This window comes from Pristiophorus japonicus, chromosome 23, assembly GCF_044704955.1.
Source record: "Pristiophorus japonicus isolate sPriJap1 chromosome 23, sPriJap1.hap1, whole genome shotgun sequence".
Lineage (NCBI taxonomy): Eukaryota > Metazoa > Chordata > Chondrichthyes > Pristiophoridae > Pristiophorus > Pristiophorus japonicus.
This window is the reverse complement of record NC_091999.1, coordinates 29,159,804-29,173,605: the sequence shown is the minus strand read 5'-3', so window position 1 is coordinate 29,173,605 and position 13,802 is coordinate 29,159,804.

Here is a 13,802-nt window from a genome sequence, read left to right as displayed (position 1 = left end):
AGATCAACACCCTCACAGGGAAACACAAACACCGACTAATCCAAAACAAGAGATAGTCATACAGTGATAGAGACACTAAAGAGCACAAACAAAAACGTCAGGCTATAGAAGAATGTAGAACTAAGATACAGTTTTTGGACGGATAAAGTATCCAACGCTTGGCCTGAATAAATAATTCCTGATACCATAATATATCACATTTTACTATTCTGGCCTTACACATACACTGGATCAATGTAGTTGTTGCAAACTGACACGTTATTTATGTTCAGAGCATTGCCGTAACAAATAAAAAAACAAGGTACAACTCACAACTGATCTCTTACATAGACTCCTTGGCAGCCTCCAACTAAGTAACTACCTTAACCTAGCGGAAAAATAATCGATATCCTGCTGTAAACCTTCCTCGATGTTTCATCGTATTATTCCCGAAGGATAGATCGTAGCAAAGTCATCCAAAATCAATTAGCCTCTGACATGGAAGAACAACTATCATATTTTCCAAAACGGACTACAGGGGGATCATAAAGGAAGAGCGGCAGTGGAGTGAGGAACAGTGAGAGATTGCTGAGAGTAATTAACTTAACACAAAATATACATTGAAAGTCCAATTAAAGAAAAAACTAATACCTTAAGGGAAAGAAAAGAGAATATAAAATAATAGTATGATACCCGGGATTAATAAATGATCTGAATATATTTCCTCCCCTACATCCCCGTAGATTCCTCAGACCACATCTGGAATGAAGACTATGAGTACGAGAGCGGCAACATCTGGACAACAGCTTCCACATTCATCATCCTGTTCTTCCTGAGCATTTCCTACAGCGCTGCCGTCACTCTGGTGAAGGTGGGAAGATTCAATCCGCTCACACTTCCATCTGACTGAAGCCGTTTGACAAATCTCTGGATGTTTCATTAATAAAAACCCTGAGATAAATGACCCGGACCACTAAAATTCCGCTTCATTCTTTTATCCCTCTTTTACAGCTCAAGTGATGGTCTGAATTTCGGCCGCCGTGGATGTTCCTCATCTGTTTATCATCTCTCTGTCACTAAAAATAAAATATGTCCTCTTGGTGATTCTCAGAGTAAAATGTCTCAGTTACTAGATCCGAATCAGTCGCTGAGAAATATATAACTGGGATTTCCGTCTCTCTGTTTGAAATGTGTGCGATAATTGTGGCTGTAATGTAACTGTATCTGAGAGTTTCACTGTGCTTTGTACATTTCATGTGTAAATAAATAACTTTTCTCATTCTTATTCACAAGTGTTCCCTTCCCTTTATGCTGAGCCCCTGTTCACTCGCTCTGATGTTTGTCACAACTGTACAGATAGCTGGCAGCTCCGACATAAGAACATAAGAAATAGGAGCAGGAGTAGGCCCTATGGCTCCTCGAGTCTGCTCCATCATTCAATAAGATCACGGCTGAACATCGACCTCAACTCCACTTTCCCGCCCAATAGCATATCCCTTGCTTCTCCTAGGGTCCAAAAATCTAACTATTTGAGCCTTGAATATATTTAGAGACTCAGCATCCACAGCCGTCTGGGGTAGGGAATTCCAAACATTCAAAACCCTCTGAGTGAAGAAATTCCTTCTCATCTCCGTCTTAAATTGCCGATCCTTTATCCTGAGAGAGTGCTCCCTGGTCCTGGAGTGTCCAGCCGCGGGAAACAAACCTTCAGCATTTAACTTGTCAAGCGCCCTCAGAATCTTATGTTTCAATCAGATCACCTCTCATTATTCTAAACTCCAGAGAGTACAGACCCAATCCGCCTGTATTCGGTTCTCAATGTATTGCTCAGTTATATTCACTTTGTGTTCACTTTTTTACACTTCCCTGTAAATTGTTTTCTGTGAAATTGTTAATAAATCTGGAATGACAAATTGAAGTAACTTGGATTTTCTCCATGGCTCCTGTACACCGCTTCATTTTTCCTGTCACACTGTGTTTTATTTGCCTGACAGGTATGTTTCACCCGTTCTGTCTGGGATGTGATTGAACCCAAGTCCCATTGGTGAATGACCCACGGCGCCACCCAATGTCCCATCGGAGTAAAGACACCTCGACCACTGCCTTGTTGTATCGGTCCCAGAGGCGGAATTACGGCACAACGACCAGGTGCACCATGCAGTCTCCTCTAATATTATGGTCTGTCACAGTCACATGGCAGGTTCTATTAAAAAACAGGACTCCATTCCGTCACAGATTGTCACACTTCAGTACACGGCAGAGTACTTTCACTCTCCCAGGGCAGGTACAGCACGGGTTAGAAACCTGACACAAACGCCCAAATTAGCACAACCCCGGAGAATGGCCCCCAATAGGGTGAGCCTGTGCTGGCGCAAAAGGGTGAGCCTGTGCTGGCCCAATAGGATGAGCCGGGCTGGCCCAATAGGGAGAGCCCATGCTGATCCAATATGGTGAGCCCGAGCTGGCCGAATCGGGTGAGCCCGGGCTGGTCCAATAGGGTGAGCACATGCTGGCCCAATAGGGTGAACCCATGCTGGCCCAATAGGGTGAGCCGGGTTGGTCCAATAGGGCGAGCCCGGGCTGGCTCAATATGGCGAGCCCAGGCTTGCTCAATCGGGTGAGCCCAGGCTGGCCCAATAGGATGAGTCTGTGCTGGCCCTATAGGATTAGCCCATGCTGGCCCCATAGGTTGAGGCCATGCTGGCCCAATAGTGTGAACCCGCGCTGGCCCAATAGGGTGAGACGGGTCTGTCCAATAGTGTGAGCCCGGGCTGGCCCAATAGGGTGAGCCGGGCTGGCCCAATAGGATGAGCCGGGCTGGACCCATAGGCCGAGCTTGGGCTGGCCCAATAGGATGAGCCGGGCTGGCACAGGGTCACCAGACAACAGTCAGCACAACAAGGCTCCCTGTCAGGGCCCACTGACCTGGTCACAAACATGTGTCCAATCAAACTGACTGAAGCCCCGCCCATCCATTATCGCTGCCCAAAGGGCCGCGCATGCGCCGCGAGATCCGCTCTGACCAAGATGGCGGCCACTGAGCCCGCTCCCCAAACCTGACCAAGATGACGGCCGCTGAGCCCGCTGCCCCGGACGCTCACTGACTGGGCCTGGAACCGGGCTGTGATTCGGTTATTGGGGACGAGCCCGGGTGTATGTGAAGCGGATGGTGCCGAGTGTTGTCTCTCGGGCCTGGGCCCGCGCTTGGGCTGCGTGTCCCGCCCGGGGTTTATTAACGCAGGGAACTATTGGTTCTGCACTTTGTGACTGACCGGAGACAAGCCCCGCCCCATCTGGGCCCGAATCATTCTGTGCATGTGGTGCAGAGAAATAAAACTTGGGTAAGGCACTTCGGCTTGGGGAGGCGTACACTGGGACAGGGGTAAGGCACTTCGGCTTGGGGAGGCGTACACTGGGACAGGGGTAAGGCACTTTGGCTGGGGGAGGCGTACACTGGGACTGGGGTAAGGCACTTTAGCTGGGGTGGGGGCATGCACTGAGACTGAGGTAAGGCATTTCGGCTGGGAGATGCATGCACTGGGACTGGGGTAAGGCACTTCGGCTGGGGGAGGCATGCACCGGGACTGGGGTAAGGCACTTCGTTTGGAGGAAACTTCCACTGCGACTGGAGTAAGGCACGTTGGCTGGGGGAAGCATGCACTGCGACTAGGGTAAGGCACTTTGATTGGGGGAGGCATATATTGGGGTAAGGCTCTTCGCCTGTGGGAGGCATATACTGGGACTGGGGTAAGGCACTTTGGTTGGGTGAGGCATATATTCGGGTAAGGTTCTTCGCCTGGGGAGGCATATACTGGGACTGGGGTAAGGCACTTTGGCTGGGGGAGGAATGCACTGGGACTGGATAAGGCACTTTGGCTTGGGGAGGCATATACTAGTACTGGAGTAAGGCACTTCGACTGGGGAAGGATGCACTGGGACTGGGGCAAGACACTTTGGCTGGCAGTCGCTGTCTTCTGGGAGCTCTGCCTCTGTTGTTTCAGGAAGTCAAAGTGGATCAAGTTACAATTTGCAAAGTAAATGAGACGTTGGGATGGGCGGTTTCAGTTACACATTCGAGTGACACCTCAGGCTGTGGCTTATCTTCCAAAGGAACCAATCATGGAAAAAGGTTGGAGCATGGCGGCCATTTTTGCAGTACAAATATGCACGTCCTTTATTAAATCGCTCCCTCCCTCCACCCATCTCTGACCCCCTGTCTCACGCACCGCGCATGCTCAGCTCACACTGCCTGGCTGATTGACGGCAGCTCCCGACCAATAGGGAGAGCAGTTGTGGAGCTGGAGGTCTGGGTGGGCGGTTAGTCTTCCAACCAATCAGCGTGTGCAAGGGGTGCGGCTTGTGGCCCCTGTATTGTGTAGGGTTAATCACATAGGGTTAATTATGATATTTCGACATTTACAGTTTGTTTCTGCTTCATGCCTCGTGGAATGTTGTTGATGCAGAGAGAGAGAGAGAGAGAGAGAGACCTTGATGCACACACCAACTTGTTTATGGGACGGTCGGCGCCTCGAGGTCTCATGTTTTGTGGAAGAACAGCTGGGGCCTTACTGATTTGGAGTTGGCCATAAACCACATGCACCCATGTTTGTTCAATAGTATAAAGGAATGGAACTGTCCAGTAGCTCTTTGAACTTCACCTTGGACCGTGATTCGCGTGTGGTGCCGGGACCCCTAAGGCTCCAGACCAGCCGTCGTTGCGGAGTTCCCGATGGTCCGAAGGCTATGAGCTTTGTTGCATCTTATAATACTTCTCTTTTCTTCTTAAACTGTATTATGTTTATTTTCCCTCAGTAAACGGTGTTTTATCTTTACTTCAATTGTCTTGTCTCTTATTAAACATTCATCCAGATCCCGAACCTGGGTCTATTATTATCGATCCAAAAAATGTTGACGTCACGAACATGATCTGGTAAAATGTTTAAGAGAAAAGACAAGGAGCAGTCTCCTCCTGCGGGAGAGAAGTATAGAATACCAGGGTGGAGCACGTGTGATGAGGGTTTTGGCTCTCTTGCCAATGTGCTAGCCCAGTTTGCACCCCCGCAACATTGGGATATGCAGTTATTGGAACAGAGCAAAGATAGAACCGTAGCCCACAGGAGAAAAGTAGCCCCTCACAAATGGAATGGATTTTGTTGACAGCATTAAGGACGATGTGTAAACAACTTAAGGAAAGTGAGGCAGAAAACCTAGAGTTAAAAACAGCTGTTAAAGTTTTTGAAAGTCAAAACTCGACTCTCACTGAAGCGGTCCGCACTGCACAATAACGGGTGGACAAGCTCAATGAACAATCAGAAACTTTAATATGCCATCTGGTGAAAGTACAAAATTATTAAAAAGCCAGACGATGGAAATTGCAGATAGATCGGTCAAAGGTACGTGCATTGGTAGCTGGACCCACTTGGGATCCGGCTCATTGGGAAGGAGACATCTGGTACTCCTCTGACTCAGAATATGAGTGGACAGATGGAGAGGGGGGGAACGGGAGGAAACTAAAAATCCTCCCCCATACGCTCCGAGCACGAAAGCTAGACCCCTTATGACAAATAAGGCGAAACAGCAAGATGGGGAACAGCTGGTAACCACTAGAGGGGTGCGTGACTTGACCACTAGTGAGTTACAAGAAATAGGGTCTCGATTTCGCAAAAAACCCGAGGAACCATTGTCAGAATGGCTAACCCGGATTTGGGATCAGGGAGCATCAGGCGTAATATTTAACCCTGAAGAGTTAACAAAACTGAGGACTATGATTACGGACCACTATATCACAGCAGTGCTACGGAATGTCCAGGGAACAAGTCGCTATGGGACATGGTTATTATAGGGGTCCAGCAAAAATATCCCTCTCCGTTGATTTGGAAGTGGAGGTAAAACCTTGGAGTACTGTGGGAGAGGGTGCAATACAATTGCGCAACATGGCAACACAGGGAGGAATATATCACCAACAATATGGGGGGCCAGACCAGGAGCTCTTTACGGCAGGAATGCAGAGCAGGCTGATGAAGAGTGACCCTCCTATGATGAGGGGTGCACTACTCGCATTATTGGGACCAGCCCAAGGGCAGCGGGTAGGGGACGCTTTCCTGTTGTTAGGACAGTTAGAGGATGTAGAAGATAGTGTGGGAGAGTCGAGAACGGCTAATGTAGAGGGGGATCAGGACCAGCGACAAGGTTCGACCTCTGGGAAAGATATAGGGTCAGGAAAGAAAAAAAAATAATTTTGCGGAGGGACATGTTCACGGCTTTACTGAAAGCAGGGGTCCCCAAGGAAAAAATTGATGGAATCCCAACAGGAGCAATGTATTCTATGTGGAAGCAACGCTGCGTCCCGGGAACAGGGAAGGGAAAAAGGAGGGAGGTAAGGGAGACTAAGTCGGATAGCGACAAGTCTGCGGATGCGGAGAAACCACCTCCCACTAGCCTATACCCCAGCGTAGAAGAGCTGTGGAAGGCTAGTAATCCCCTCGAATGGGGTGTGGCCAGGATCCGGGAGTACTCCCCGTTAGAACCACATCAACCCAAGTTCCCGGGGATCTGAGGCCACACATTCCGATTACGATACAGTGGCGGAGCAGGGGCGAACATACAAAGAGATGTTGCTTTACTAGACACAGGGGCAGAAGTTACTATTATCCATGGAAACCCTAGGAAACACACAGGGACCCGTGTGATGATTAATGGGTTCGGAGGGGCAGAAACGCCCGCTGTCCGAACAACTATCAAAATGGCGTTGGGAAATGGGCCTCCGCGCTGGATAACGGTCTTAATATCGGCAGTAAAGGAACATATTATTGGGATGGACCTTTTAAAGGGAATCACACACAACAACTCGTTTGGGCGATTCTCATTCGGGATATGGGCGATCACTGAGATTGCAGGGAAGCAAAGTAGGAACCAGTGGTAATACCATGGCCATCGCGTATAGTGACTATGAAACAGTACCGCATACCTGGGGGACACAAAGAAATAGGGGAAACCATACAAGGGCTCTTGGAGGCAGGAATCATTAGACATGTGGTGTCCCCCTACAATAGCCCTGTTTGGCGTGTGCAGAAATCCGACAAAAGTTGGAGGATGACTGCGGATTACCGACAACTGAACAAATGTGCCCCTCTCCTGGCAACTGCTGTCCCAGATGTAGTAACTATAACAGAGCGGCTGTCTCAAGAAGGTGCGGAGTGGTATGCGGTAACCGACCTGGCCAATGCCTTCTTCTCCATTCCAATAGCGAAAGAATCCCAGGACCAGTTTGCATTCACTTGGGAAGGGAGACAATACACGTTTAAAGGCCTACCTCAAGGTTACCGACATAGCGCTACCCTATGCCAAGGATTGGTGGCCCGGGACCTGGACATGTGCACGTTGGCTCCTAATGCCTCACTGGCACACTACATCGATGATGTACTAATAAGGGATCCCACCGAGGCTGTGGTGTCAGAAGCCCTAGCTACTTTAGTCCAACACATGAGAGACAGGGGCTGGGAGATAAATCCGAAGAAGATGCAGGGCCCGAGCCAGATTGTCCAGTTTCTGGGGATCCAATGGTCTCGGGGTGAGCGCGTCATACCCGAGCCTGTGAAGAATAACATTCAAGAAATGGCCACCTCCACGAATAAAACTGAGACACAACGGTTCGTGGGACTATTGAGTTACTGGAGGAGACACAACCCTCACCTCACGATGCTTTTAAAACCGTTGTATGCCGTAACACGAAAAAAGGCCCACTTCGAGTGGGGAAAGGAACAACATGCAGCCAAAGAAGCCGTAGCTCAAGCTTTACCCCTAGCCCCACGAGTGCCTGGACAGCCTTTTGAGCTCCAGGTATCCGTTACCAATGATACTGCAGTATGAAGTTTGTGGCAGGTTCAACATGGCACTCGTATATCGTTAGGGTTATGGTCTAGAACATTGACAGATGCTGCTGCTCGTTACACTCCATTTGAGAAACAATTATTAGCATGTTATTGGGCCCTTACAGAATCAGAAGGACAGACAGGGGACGCCAAAGTCAGTTTAAGACCAGACCTACCCATATTATCCTGGGTTCTGTCAGAAAATGAGACACATAAGGTCGGGCGAGTGCAGCAAAGCTCCATAGTGCGCTCGAAATGGTATATCGCAGACAGAGCAAGTAAAGGGAAAGAAGGAATCACCCGGCTACATGAGCATGTGGCTGAATACCCACAAACAGTTGAGAGTGAACTTACGCAGTCGTCTGTCAGTTTAACCAAAGAGTCACCGATCCCCTGGGGCGTGTCTTTTGAACAGTTAACACCCGAAGAACGTAGCCATGCCTGGTTCACAGGTGGCTCAGCGGTCTGGCGAAATGGCTTTCGGCGATGGCGAGCCGCTGCCTTCAATACAAAAACCCAGACAATTGTGCATGATGAGGGCGTGGGAGGCTCCAGCCAGCAAGCAGAACTAGCAGCTGTAGTCCTTGCGTTAGAAGAGGAACAGCAACAAGTAAACATATATACTGACGCATGGGCAGTAGCCAATGGCATGGCGGGCTGAATGCGAAACTGGCATGAACATAACTGGCAAATAACTGGGAAAGACTTGTGGGGAAAATACCTATGGGAACAAATATGGTCCAAAGCCCAGAAGATGAAAATAACTGTATATCATGTGGACACTCACATGAAAAATACTTCAAAGACCTCTGAATATAATAACACCGTTGATAATATAGCCCGGGTACGGGCTGTCAAAGAGGCGGAAGAGGAAGAATATGGCATAGGCAAGTGGGTCCACCACAAATCTAGATATTTGGGCATTCAGGGTACGATACAGTGGGCACGAGATAAGGGGTTACATTTGACGACGGACGGTGTTAATCAGATCATAAACACCTGTGAAATTTGTCAAAAGGTGAAGCATTTTCCCCAACAACGACAACACGGTGCCATATTAAGAGAGGGACTCAACCAGCAGAAACATGGCAAGTTGATGATGTAGGACCTTTACCATTGCAACAACGGTTCCAATATTTGCTCATTGTTGTTGATACCTATTCTATACTTTTGTTCGCTTATCCAGTGACTAAAGCGAATCAACCAAGTACAATTAAAGGACTGGAGAATTTAATCACATACTACAGTGAGCCGGCAGAAGTACAGTCCGATAATGGGTCGCACTTCACAGGTCAAACAGTGCAACGGTGGGCGGTAGACAACGAGATCTATTGGATGTTTCACAAACCTTACTATCCGCAAGCTGCAGGTTTAATGGAACGCAGGAATGGATTACTTAAACAACAGATTAAAATATTAACTCCCACTAACACATTGCAAGGGTGGTTAAAGATCTTACCACAAGCAGTGCGCAATCTGAATCACCGACCATTGTTGGGGGGAACTCCCATAAGCCACATGTTAGGCAAAGTTAGTGTCCCTACTATTGAAAAAGAAAATCAGACTCAGGACACAGTTTGTGAAGGAGGAAAAGTGTGGGTGCAGTACCCCCAGAAACGCTTACAAGCAGGGGAAATCTTAGTGAAAGGAGAACGAAACACTTATTGTGTGCTCCTGACGGGTCAAGATTTTCCTCTCTCTGTTGACAAGGGTAAATTGACTAAACGGGGCTGAATTAATATAATTATGATTCCTCCCACAGGAATTCTGCACAAAATGGCGACTTACCAACTCGTGCTGGCCAGCCTCTGTGTCTCCTTATCTGTGACTGTGCTACTTCCATCCTCAAACACAGCATGGGGTGGCGGATAGCTAACACTGATCGTACGCAAGACAATTACTAACCTTCCTCCCACTGTAGACCTAACTCGTTAAGCTCAATTTCTAAAAGATAATCAAAAGGTCACTGACGAATTGAACAAACGAGGGCGTACTCTTCATACTCTGCAAGTTGCTATGAGTTACAGTGAAAGCGCCTTGGTCAGAGTTGCGACAACTGTCATTGACCTTACGGTACACCATTGGTGGGATATCTTTTACGGATGGTCCCCAAAGACATCTGCCGCTTTGAAGCTGTTACTACATCCTATCGTTGTTTTACTCATCGCGTTATTTCTGATATGTATGTATTCTTTGATGTAGATTGTGGGCGTTGTTCGCGCATACACAATATGTAACTGATGCACTACGCTTTCAACTCGATTATATTACTTAGAATGTCTAAATATCAAGTTTGGATTGTATTGTATAGGGTTAATCACATAGGGTTAATTATGATATTCCGACACTTACAGTGTGTATTCTGCTTCATGCCTCGTGGAATGTTGTTGATCCAGAGAGAGAGAGAGACCTTGATGCGCACACCATCTTGTTTATGGGACGATCAGCGCCTCGAGGCCTCATGCTTTGTGGAAGAAAAGCTGGGGACTTACAGATTAGGAGTTGTCCATAAGCCACATGCACCCATGTTTATTCAATAGTATAAAGGAACGGAACTGACCAGTAGCTCTTTGAATTTCACCTTAGACCATGATTCGCGAGTGGTGCCGGGACCCCTAAGGCTCCAGACCAGCCGTCGTTGCGGAGTTCCCGACGGGCCGAAGGCCGTGACCTTTGTTGCATCTTATCATACTTCCCTTTTCTTCGTAAACTCTATGATGTTTCCTTTCTCTCAGTAAATGGTGTTTTATCTTTACTTCATTTGTCTTGTCTCTTATTTAACATTCATCCAGATCCCGAATCTGGATCTATTATTATCGATCCAAAACACATGCTCGCACAAGTCTTTTACACAGGTTATAGAATACAAGCAGCTTGTTGGAGCATAAAATGTTTCTGGCTTTCTCAAAAACAATTACTTGTTTTTTTCCCCCATACCCAGTTCTCACCTTTACGCAATAACACATGTAGGGGCTCTAAGAGGGTGCTTAACCCGGTAGGAAGTTGCCAAAATAGTTGAGAAGTCCCAGGAACGACCTCAGCTCCATGATGTTCTGTGGCCTGGGCGCGTTCCTGATCGCCTCAGTCTTGACGTCTGTGGGCCGAATGCCGTCCGCCGCGATCTTTCTCCCCAGAAACTCCACTTCTGTTGCCATGAAAACGCATTTCGACCTCTTCAGCCGCAGCCCTACGCGATCCATTCGCTGGAGGACCCACTCTAGGTTTGTAGGTGCTCCACAGTGTCCCGATCCATGACCAATATGTCGTCCTGAAAGACCACTGTGCATGGTACTGACTTGAGTAGGCTCTCCATGTTTCTCTGGAAGATCGCTGCAGCCAACCGAATTCCAAACGGGCATCGGTTGGAGATGAACAGTCCCTTGTGCGTGTTGATGCAGGTGAGGCCCTTCGAAGACTCCTCCAACTCCTGCGTCATGTAGGCCGAAGTCACGTCGAGCTTGGTGTACGTCTTGCCTCCTGTCAGCGTCGCAAATAGGTAGTCTGCCTTAGATAGTGGGTATTGGTCCTGTAGCGAGAAATAATTAATAGTTACTTTATAATCGCCACAAATCGTGACCGTGCCATCACTTTGGAACAATCGGGCTGGCCCACTCACTGAATTCCACTGGGGAGATGATGTCCTCGCGTTGCAGCCTGTCCAACTCGATTTCCACTCTCTCCCTCATCATGTGAGGTACCGCTCGCAGCTTGTAGTGAATGGGCCGTACCTCTGGGACCAAGTGGATGAGCACCTTCGCCCCGGTAAAAATGTCTAATGCCTGGCTCAAAAAGGGAAGGATATTTTTAAGAACCTGGCTACATGAGGCCTCATCGACATGTGATAGCGCTCGGATGTCATCCCAGTTCCAGCGGATTTTGCCCAGCCAACTCCTTCCAAGCAGTGTGGGGCCATCGCCCGGGACAATCCAGAGTGGCAGTTCATGCACCGTGCCCTCATAGGTGACCTTGACCATGGCGCTGCGCAGGACAGTGATGAGCTCTTTGGTGTACGTTCTCAGTTTCGTGTGCATGGTTCTCAGGGCTGGTATGAGTGCCTTGTTGAACCACAGTCTCTCAAACATCTTTTTACCCATGATGGATTGGCAAGCGCCAGTGTCCAGTTCCATGGCTACGGGTAACCCATTCAATTTTACATTTAGCATTATAGGTGGACATTTTGTCGAAAATATGTACAGCCCGTGTACTTCAGCATCTGCCTCCTCTCTCTGAGGCTCGAAATTGCTTTTATCCACCATGGACCGATCTTCCTCTGCCACGTGGTGGTCAGCAGGTTTTGCAGAGCTTGCAGCTCGTCTGCAAGCTCGTTGGAGCAGCCCCATTGTTCCACAGCTGTTGCAAACATACCCTTTGGAGCGGCATGAATAGGCTGAATGGAAGCCTCCACAACGCCAACAAGGTGTGAATTACCTTGCATTGATCCTTTGTTGCGGACTCTGAGTCATCTGGGTCACCTGAGGCCTTCTGGCAATTGCAAACACGTGGTTTCTGCCCTGTACATTTCTGCTCACAAACACAGTTCCAATTAATTTGTGAACATTGATAGCACTTGTGTGCTGAGAGATTTGTTTGGTGTTATCACTGACGGACATAAACGCCTGTGTTATTTCAATGGCCTTACTGAGGGTCGGTGTCTCTAAAGTCAAAAGTTTTCGTCAGATGGTCTCGTGGCCAATGCCCAGTACAAAAAAGTCTCCGAGCAGCTGCTCCAGGTAGCCATCATATTCACATTGTCCTGCAAGTCGCCTTAGCTCGGCGATGTAGCTCGCCACTTCCTGACCTTCAGATCGCTGGCACATGTAGAACCGATATCACGCCATCAGCACGCTCTCCCTCGGGTTAAGATGCTCCCGAACCAGTGTACACAGCTCCTCATACGACTTATCTGTGAGTTTGACTGAAGCCAGAAGATTCTTCATGAGGCTGTAGGTCGGTGCCCCGCAAACCGTGAGGAGGTCTGCTCTCCTTTTCGCAGCGCCTCCTTCTCCGTCCAGCTCATTGGCTACAAAGTAATGGTTTAGCCGTTCGACATAGGCTTCCTAGTTCCCATCCTCCAAGACCTTCTCCAGGACGCCAACAGTTTGCTGCATCTTTCCATTGGATTTGCATACTCGTCGCCAGTTATTGTGTTCCTAACAGAGATGAGACTGCACACAGGGAGGTTAAAGTAACAGTGACCTCAGTCTTTATTAAGGCATTCCAGAATGAGGAACAGGCCTTAGGGGCCGGCTTATGTACAGTGCTCCCAAGGGATGCTGGGATCCCTTGGGACTTCAGGGGATGTGCTCCCTGTTGGCAGAACATGGGAGTGCATGCTTTACAGATGCACAACACACCCCTCCCCCAACTCGGGCTCCCACCCCTCCTCTCCCCAACTCGGGCTCTCTCCCAGCTCAACTCGGGCTCCCTACCCTCCCCCCACAACTCGGGCTCCCTCCCCTCCCACCCACCACACTCTGGCTCGGGCTCCCTCCCCTCCCGACTTGGGCTCCTTCACCCTCCCCTCTCCTACCGACTCGGGCTCCTACATCCTCCCCTCCCCCCCGACTCGAGCTATCACCACACCCCCCCCGCAACTCAGGCTACTCCTCTCCCCCACAACTGGCGCTTCTCACCTCCCCCAATTGGGGTTCCTCCCCAGCCCCCAACTCGGGCTCCTCTCCTCCCCACAACTCAGGCTCCTCCCCTTCCCCCTCTCCCCAAATAACTTGGGCTCCCCCCTCCCCCACTCCCCCAACTCGGGCTCTCCCCCTCCCTCACCCTCTCCCCCAACACGGGCTCTCCCCCTCCCTCTCTCCCCCAACTCTGGCTCTCCCCCTCTTCCCCAACTCGGGCTCTCCCCCTCCACCTCTCCCTCAACTCGGGCTCCCCCTCCCCCTCTCCCCAAACTCGGGCTCCCCGTCCCTCTCTCCCCCAACACGGGCTTTCCTCCTC